The sequence below is a fragment of the Lynx rufus genome, unplaced genomic scaffold, assembly GCF_022079265.1.
Source record: "Lynx rufus isolate CCGP_SWC_20201006 ecotype Redwood Valley unplaced genomic scaffold, mLynRuf1.p SCAF_17, whole genome shotgun sequence".
In the NCBI taxonomy this organism is placed as follows: domain Eukaryota; kingdom Metazoa; phylum Chordata; class Mammalia; order Carnivora; family Felidae; genus Lynx; species Lynx rufus.
Window position 1 is genome coordinate 9,228,577 of NW_025814831.1, and position 9,357 is coordinate 9,237,933.

Genomic DNA, 9,357 nt, shown 5'->3' on the forward strand with positions numbered 1-9,357 from the left:
AATCGGCACTTAGCTTGCATGCCAAAGTCCACAGTCCTAAGTTTCGGTGGCAGAAAGACATTGCTGAAAATAATTGTGCCTGGCAGCGCTGGGCCGGTTCCAAGAGCGGTCCGGTGCTCCAGCACACGCGGAATCTTCGGTCGATCCGTGCAACAGCCAGATGCCTCCATACCCTGCCCAATTAATCTGGAATGAGTTGGACCGTGATCACGTACATTCGCGACAACCTGCTTCGGAGAGAGGGACCACAAAGCCTCCCGCCGGCCTCTTCCCCACCCCCTCCCCACCTCCCTCCCTTCCTCCGCTCACTCGAGGGCCCCGCGGCTGCCAGCCCCCCACAGGTAGAAGACCAGGTTGTGGCCGAAAGCAGCAGCCCCACCGGCCAGCTGTCAGCCACTGGCCACCGACTCCGGTCCCGCCGGCTCCAGCAGAGGGCGGTGGCAAATCCCTGCTCCCTGTCTCTCCAGGGAAGGGGTCCGTGCGCTGAGCCCTTTCTTGGAAGGGACTGTGGCCCATTTCACGCGGTCGAAACTCCAGAGGCATTCCTGAGTCCTGGCGTCGGCGGGCAGAGACCTGTTCCCCCCCCCCCCCCCGCTTAGGTCCCAAAAGGACCAGAAAGATGAGAGGCATTAACAGGAAAAGAATGTCCCTGGGTACTGTTGGCTGTTCTCACTGTCACCCCCTCGGCAGCGTGGGGAGACCCTGCTCTTCTTGGCTGGTGGGCCAAGTGGAAGCCAGGCAAGGGTGAGCACGGCGTGTGAACCCCCCGGCTCATTGGCGACCTCAGGCTGGGCCCCTTGACCCCATCACCACCACCACCGCCCCCCCCCCCCACCGACCCCTACCACAGAGGCCAGCGGTCTATGTCTACATCCGTGACAGTATTTGGAGGCCTGCGGACATCTCCCTCTCCCTCCCGCTTTTCTTGGCCTCTCTCCTCCAAACCCTCACGTTCTGGGCCCGGGGCCTCAGGGGTCCCCTTGTGCGACTGTCCCAGCGACCATGCCTGCCTTCCTTTCCTGGCCATTCTCAGAGCAGAGGAAGCTCGACTCACTCCGGAAAGGGCCCCCCACTCCCCCCGCCCCCAGGCCTGGTAGATGTTGGAAAAGACCCAGAGCCGGCAGGGGACCCCATTCCTAGGAAATAAATGACCCAAGAAACTGTTAATGTCGCGATCCTCTCAGGAACGCGGAAACTTGAGTGAACTCTCAGACTGGCGAGCCGGCTTCAGTTTGCGCTTCTCACGAAGGTTGCTTTTTCTTCCTTCTGCTTCCTTTTCCCTCCGCAACCCCCCCCCCCCGCCCCCGACACACACCCCCAGTATCTCCACACCGAGCAAACAGCCAGGATTCGCCACCCAGCTTCTCCGTCCCCCGCGGCCGCTGGGCGCTGGAAGTGTGAGCTCATCCTCCAAAGCCTCCTTCCGGAACCTTCTCCCCTTGCTCTGCCACCCTCACCGCACACCCCACCCCGCCGCCCGTCACTTCCGAGGCAGAGACAGGCTGTCTTTGGGCACCCACCTTGACCAAGAGAAATACCAAATGTTCACCTCCCACCAGCACCAAACGTTCTGGGTTTTTTCCTGGACTGTGCACGGAGCTCAGGAACCAGGAGAGACGCGGGGAAGGAGGGAGGGGAGGAAGGGGAATGTGAGATTGAACGGTCCCCCGAGAAAACCAGCGTCAAAGTCAAGCAAGGTTTCAAAGTAGGGGCCACCTCTCTATCAGCTGGGCTTCTGGTGGCCTTGTCAGCCGTCCAGGAACCGGAGGGGCTGGCCCGGTTCAGGCCGTCCGGCATCAGCTCCCGCCACTCACGCAGAAAGTCACTGCAACCATTAAGCTGGGTCCCTTTGTTTCCCCTCCCCTCTCCCTCCCTCTCTCTCTCCCTCCCTCTCTCCCTCCCTCTCTCTCTCCCTCTCCTTCTCTCCCCCCTTCTCTCTCTCTCTCTCTCTCTCTCTCTCTCTCCCACCCTCTCTCTCTCCCTCTCCTTCTCTCCCCCCTTCTCTCTCTCTCTCTCTCTCTCTCTCCTTCCTGCGAATGCCACGTCCCACTGTGCGGGGTAAGGCAGCCACCCTTTGCTGTCAGGCCGTTTCGCGGTGGTACTGTGGCGCCGTGGAGAGGAGCTAATTGGATTTGTTGTCACCTCCTGAAGCTGCCAGGAGCTCACGTCTGCTCTGGTTACAGATGAAGACATCACGGTGACAGGCTCAGAGACAGCTCAGCTGGCATCCCAAGGCCACTAATAGAGCCATGTTGATTTAATGTCCGAGTGGAGAGGTGCAGACAAGCTGTTCAAGTTTTCCCTTCCAAACAAAGCAGGGATATACCATCCGTCATCTGTGGATCAGTAAATAAGCATCCGTGTGCCTCCAGGAGCTCTTAACCATTGCCACAAAAGAATGACAAACTATTTTAAACGGGGAGACGGGACTTTGAAACGGAGCGTCTCTCTGGTTTATGCTGCCCTCGGGGAGCCCGGCTAATTCCGCCAAACATAAATTTTACTTAACTATGTAATTATGAAGGAATCCTGTTAGCCTTAAAATCGCCCGCTCGCTAAAGGTGCGCCCCTGCGTATGTGGTCTGTGGCGTGGGGGGGAGCTGGGAAAAGGCACCGGCAAAGAAGAGATCCCTTTTCATGAATCTTTCGTCCATTCGACAGGCATTTAGTGAGCACCTACTATGTGCCAGGCACCGGGAGAATGAGATATGGCACCTGCACTGGAGAAGCTCACACACACAGATGAGGTGTAGACATGTAGACAGGTGTTTAGAGCCCAGAGCAATGGGTGCTATGGAGGAGATAAAAACAGGAGAAGGGGGGGCGCCTGGGTGGCGCAGTCGGTTAAGCGTCCGACTTCAGCCAGGTCACGATCTCGCGGTCCGTGAGTTCGAGCCCCGTGTCGGGCTCTGAGCCTGGATCCTGTTTCCGATTCTGTGTCTCCCTCTCTCTCTGCCCCTCCCCTGTTCATGCTCTGTCTCTCTCTGTCCCAAAAATAAATAAACGTTGAAAAAAAAAATTAAAAAAAAAAAAAAACAGGAGAAGGGGACACTGACGACGGGGCGGTCCCGTTCACTTTGAGGGTTTGGAATCAGTTCCCAGTAGAAGCATAGAAGTCCAGAGTCTGCGCTCAGAGGAGGGGGGCATTCGCCACATCCCTGGCCGCTCTGGGCAACTGGGGTCCGAATGGGGTATACCTGGGGTGACCGTTCCCCTCTGTCCAATGCAGAGGGGGTGGACAGTCTTTTCCTCCAACCCACTGGTGGCCCGTAGTCCCCTTGGGTCTGCAGAGGTCTCAGGATTTCAGAGGAGCGACTAGTTCTCACGGGGTGATGGGTGTCGTGGCCTTGAGGTCTAAGAGCTCCAGGAAAGGGCCTGTGGAGGACAGGTCTCAGAGCACTGTCTACCCAGCACATCACCCCTCAGCCGCTGGCTGGGGTCAGCCCTCTGCTCCCCAACAGCTCCCCTGCATCCAAATGATATCCCTCAAGGAAATTCTCTTCTTAGACCAAGAACATGCCAGGCCACTGACCACCCATGGACCACTCTCAGACGGGGGGCCCAAAGAGGGAGATATTGAAAATATTTATTCCTGCCAACTGGACATCACCTCTGGCCCAAGGATGCAAACGTCCGGCCCCAGGCCCCTCGTCTTGTCCCTGTCCCCATCTCTCTTTAGGCCCTCACCCCACAGGCGTCTCCTTTCCTTGGCCCTGATCCCTAATGGCCCACGGGGAACAGTATCGGAAGGCCCCCACAGCTCAACAGAAGGGAAGTCCTCAGGGCCACTCCCAACAGGGGAACCATCGTGGGAAGGTGTCTGTCCCACAACCAAGGAAGCAAATCCTAGCAGAGGACCTATAAAAAAATCTCAGATGAGGGAGTGGAGACCCTGCATCCTGACAAAGACCTCCCAGCCTCCCAGCTGAACGGTCCTCACCACCCCCAACCATCCCACAGTTGGAGAAAAGTGGCCAGAACTCCATATGTCTTCAGACTGCAGCTTGGGAGGGAACACAAACCGATCTCAAGTTCGATGGGAAAGCAGCCCAGGGAGTCACCCACATACCCACGAGAAACTTCCCAAGTCCGTTCCAACACAGCACACGACGCCTGTGCAGAGATGTCCCGGTAGAGGCAACCTGACAATATTAACTTGTCACCCATGTAGTAGTCGGGGGGGGGGGGGGCGGGGAGGGGAGACAGAGACAGAGACAGAGAGACAAAGATCCCGACCTACAGCAAAGCCTAAGTCCCAGAAGAGAAGGAAATCCCTCATTACTGAACAACTAGTACGTTCAGTAATTCAGCCAAACAAAAGCCGAGAGGCAAGATCATCAAACAACGAGAATAGATGAAAAGGGAAACTGCTCAGATCTAAGGGGAAAGACTGAAGTCAAAACATTTCTATAAGAGTAACAACTAACTTTTAGATGAGGAACAGAAGACATGCTTGAAACCAAAACCGGTGCCCAGGTGCCTGGGTGACTCAGTGGTTTGAGCATCTGATTCTTGATTTCGGCTCAGGTCGTGATCCCAGGGTTGTGGGATCGAGCCCTGCATTGGGTTCCACGTCAAGTGTGGAGCCAGCTTAGGATTTTCTCTATTGCTCTCCCTCTGCTCCCCACCTCCACTCACACTCTCTCTAAAGTAAAAAAATAAAAGGGAAAACACACACACACACACACACACACACACACAACTTGTGCCATAATGGAAAAGCTTGAGAAAAATCGGGGAATGCAGATGAAATAAAGAGATTGAAGTAATTATAAATAAGTTGGGGCGCCTGGGTGGCTCAGTGGGTTGAGCGTCTGACTTCAGCTCAGGTCACGATCTCGCAGTTGGTGAGTTCGAGCCCCACGTCAGGCTCTGTGCTGACAGCTCGGAGCCTGGATCCTCTGCTCCAGATTCTGCATCTCCCTCTCTCTCTGCCCCTCTCCTGCTCATGCTATGTCTCTTTCTCTCTCAAAAGTAAATAATAAACATTAAAAAAAATTTAAGAAAAGAAATGTGTATCCCTAGAGTAAGCAATCCAACAAACGGAACTGAAGATGCATTTAAAGAAATAATACAAGAAAATTTCTCATAAATGGACAACTTTTGCAACAGATCACAAAAACTCTAAATACAGTGTTCCAGAAAAGCTTAACTCAGAGCCATGAACATGGAAACATTGCATGGCTGAATTCTGGAATGTCAAGGATAAAAATGAGCTCTTTGAAGACCAAGATGGAAAAAGCAAATCACCCTCAAGGAGAAAAATACCTACCTAGTTGGCCAAAGATTGGCCTGCAGCCATGTTCAATGTCAGGAAGCACCGGACCTCCAGCTCTGAGGTGCTAGAATCACCAAGAGAATTACAACCTGAAAAGATGCTATTTGAGTATAGTGGAAACCAGAGATATGCCCAAACACGATTAAATTCCAGGAATATGGTACCCAAGCCCTCAAAAAAAAAAAAAAAAAAGTAACTTGTCATTGAAATCAACCAGTTCAAAGAACCACGAAAGGAAGAAGTACGGAGAAAGACCCGTGGCAGGGACTGGACCCATTTAAGTATAGAACTAAAATTCAACAATTGCACGATTATGATTTTAAAAGAGACTTCGAATTATAAATACAGAACCCGGGGTGGAGGTGGGAGGTAGTGTGGGCATCAGCCTCGGAGCGGGGAGTCCAATGGAGGAAAGCAGGGAGGGGCGTACAGCTGAGCAGGACAGCTGGGGCACACGCGCTCGCCGGGTTCAGGGCCCTCACCCAAATGATGGTAACAGGACAAAATAGCTACGCACCCACAAGAACAAAGAACACGGCGGTGACAACACAGTGGATGAGGGATGTCAACAAAATTTTGGAAGATGGGCAGTTGATAGGTCCGTGGGAAATGACTTAGCACACCAGAGAGCTAAAATTTAATTGGAGGAGGGTGGGCAGCGAGAAGCAAGCCAGCTCCCCCCGACAGAAGCCCAGCCCGGCTGGGGAGCCAGAAGGACCAAGGACGTCTGCAGGCTAGAGGATAAGAGAGGACTAAAGACAGGAGGACTGGCGGAGAATTGGCGTGAGGACAGCGCGACCACCGGGTGGGAGGACCAGCTGTCCCGGTCGCCTGGACCTGAGGGGCTCCCCAGGATGTGGGACTTGCGGTCACAGGCAAGCGAGTTGGGCCCCCCCCACCATCCCCCACCCCCACCACCATGTGCTCCTATGGAACTGCCTCTCCCACGCCCCGAGAAAGACTGGAATAAAGTTCGCCTTGTGGTGACAATGAACCAGGTCGTGTATTCAGCGACACCAGGCACAGTGAAGACCCTACTGCAAATGGGGGGGTTAGAGAAAATTTGCCAGGACAGTATGGCGGGATCCGTGGCCCCCTCTCCTCACGTGGTAGAATCTTGGCAGCTGGGCTGAGACCCCAGCCCCCACCACACACAGCTCCCCTCCCAGTAGGTTTGGAGATCCCTCTTCGAGGAGACTGTCCAACAGGTACTGAGATCTGGGAACTCACCCAGGGGAATGACCCGGTGGCCACCCAGCCATCCTCCAGGGAGAAGCCCCTGCCCGCAGGCCCCACCCCTGCACCCAGAGCCTCAACCCTGCTTCCAGTGCCCCGCTCTTGCTCTGGAAGCAAGTCGGACCGACAGCTGAAGATCACCGCGCTTGATGGCCAGACCTGGAGAAAAGCCGTTGAACGGAAAGGTGGGAAAAGAAAAAACTATTTACAGAAACAGAGACAGACGTCGTAGACACGACTGCCTCTGCCGAAGAAAATCGGTCGCTGATGCAATAGAAAGAACAAGCCGGGAACAAGAAAGGGACCCAAGAAGTTTAAAAACGTGGCCGAGGAAATTGTACACTCGGCGGACGGCCCGAGGCAACCTCTATCAAAAAGAGACAGAGGAGAAGCCCCGGGATAAAGCCACGGAACCAACCCGACCAGCCGGCCGGCAACACGCTCTTTTTCCCCTTGGTCATTTTGTAGGTTTTCCAAATTTCCCACAATGGACACGTGTGAATTTTATAGTCAGGAGAAAAAAGTATAGAAAGATGACACGGTCAAAATCCCGTGACCACGCGGTAGGCAGCACGCTGGGAGCTCGCTGGGGGAGGGGGCCTGGGATGCACTGGGGAGCCCCGCTTTCCCCGCAGCACCCGGATGCATGCACAGCAGGGAACGGGGTTCCCTGAAGCTTGCCGCCCCCCCACCACCCCCCCCCACACCCCGGGCTGGGCCCACAGGAGGCTGGTGAGGGCCGGCGCATCGGACAGGCGCTGAGAGGGGAGCAAGAGCCCAGATTTCCATGAGACGGGCCACTTCTCTCCGTGTCTGCAGAGGACCAAGTGCGATGCGTGCTCGGGAGGCACCTGCCAGGTGGGAAGAGCAGTTAGAGGTCCCTCCAGGTAAGGTCTCACCGCGCACGGAGACGTCTGTTCCTGCCTTCACTCAGCAGGCCTTAACCAAACACCTGTCCGTGCCCGGCCCCGCCGGCAGGGACACGCCTAACGTGAAGGTCTCACCGGCCGCAAGCGGAGGGCTGGGCCACCTCGTCCTAAGCAAGCCCCAGGTATCCTAACGCACCCACGTTGAGCAGGGGTTGCCGGACGCTCACAAAATTAGAGGACGGGGCTTCAGTACCTCTGATGGTTCCGTTAGGCAAGCAAGTATCTTGAAAACCACTGCGGAGATGGAAGGTGGCGATGACCTTGGCTGCCATGAATAACGGTTCCCCGGGCAAGACGATGGTAGTGCCTGTAGGAGGCGCCCTCGTGCTTCTCATAGCCACCGGGAGGCCTGTCACCTTCTCTTCCCTCCCCCACCGACCTCCACCAGTCAGTAGGGAAACCCGGGGCTCAGAGAGTGGAGGCAATGCGCCCGAGAGGCCCAGCTGCAATGTGGGAAGACTCCCAACCCGGGGCCAGCCACATCCCACCTGCCAGGCTCCCAACCTCCCGTCCGCCACTTCCCACTTCCTCGGGGACCCTACAGATGACCCATGGAGGCCACGGATGGAGGGGCCAGCAGACGTCAGTGTGGAAACACACGCCTGGACTTTCACCTGCCCGGGGGGGTGGGGGAGGCAGCGACGTGGCTCCTCTTCTGCCCTGTCGCACTGCTCCCCCGTCTCCGAGTGCCTACCCGGCTGGGCATGTGGGCCTGGAGCCCCCTTCCCTGGCCCCTTCCACCGAGTCCCACAGCGACCCTGGGACAGCCAAAGCCAGAAGCGAGGAGGCCACACTGCCCCCATTTGGGACTCTCTGCTCAATTTCTGCAAGCGTCCTCTGAGGGGAGAAGGAGACACCACCCACCTTGGGGGTCCGCAAGACGGAAGAGGATCCCAGAAGCAAGTGTAAATCTTTCGAGCAGACTGCAAACGTCCCCATGGTTCTTTGACATGGGCTGGAATCAGAGTGGCCGGTGGATCCCGAGGGTCTGTCCTACTGAGGGCTTTTCTCAAGGAGCAGAAACCCACTGCAGCCTGACCTATCTTTCGGGTTTGCAGACGCACACAGGGAGGCAGGCACCAGTCTCGGGCTGAAGATCACACCTTGTCCAAACCCAGATGGCCCAGATGGCTCCTGCCACCCCGTGATCGAGGGCCATCCCCCCACCCCCACCCCGGTCTCCTGCCGACACACCCTTTGGACTGGATGGCCCAATACTCCTGAGCAGCCACGATCTCTCCCACCTCTGGACTTTGCTCCTGAGGGGTCTCTCTGACCCCCAGAGTTTCTCCTCTGAGAAGCCTTGCTGGATGACCAGAGAGGGTTGGGGTGCTTTGCCATGGCCCCTGAGCACCCCCTTGTCCCACCAGTGATGTGTCTCCTGGACCGGACGAGGGGCTCTGTGACCGCAGCAATGGATCTGATTTCCTTTTGGATTTCCAGAGCTCAACACGGTTCTTGGTGGGTTAAAGCCACTCGGTGAAAATGGGGTGAGCAAGGGCCTCGCCAGCCAGCCCTCCCTCCCCCTCCCTGAGAGGCTAATGAATGATGGGAGCTCCAGAGCCATCTCCCTTCCTCAATGGTCTCGCTGCCATGGAGACACTTGGACCTCAGGCTCTTCCTCTCCCCCACACTTCCGGCCCTAGCCGGAGAACCAGAGCCCCATCCCTGAGGAGAATACGCACGCACCCCACTCTCCGCAGGAATCTGAATGTGGGCCAAGTTGGCTGGCGGGGGCTAGCATCCCCACGTGTCCTACCACACAGTCCCCTCCCACAGGGCCCTGTTAGCAGTAACGCCCCAAGAAGAAAGGGTCCAGGAGGTCCCTGGAGGAAAGAAGCCACTCGCCAGTTGACAAGGTAGCTGAGCCGCTCTCTGGGTCCAGGGTCTCCAGAGGAAGGGAAGGGTGGAAAC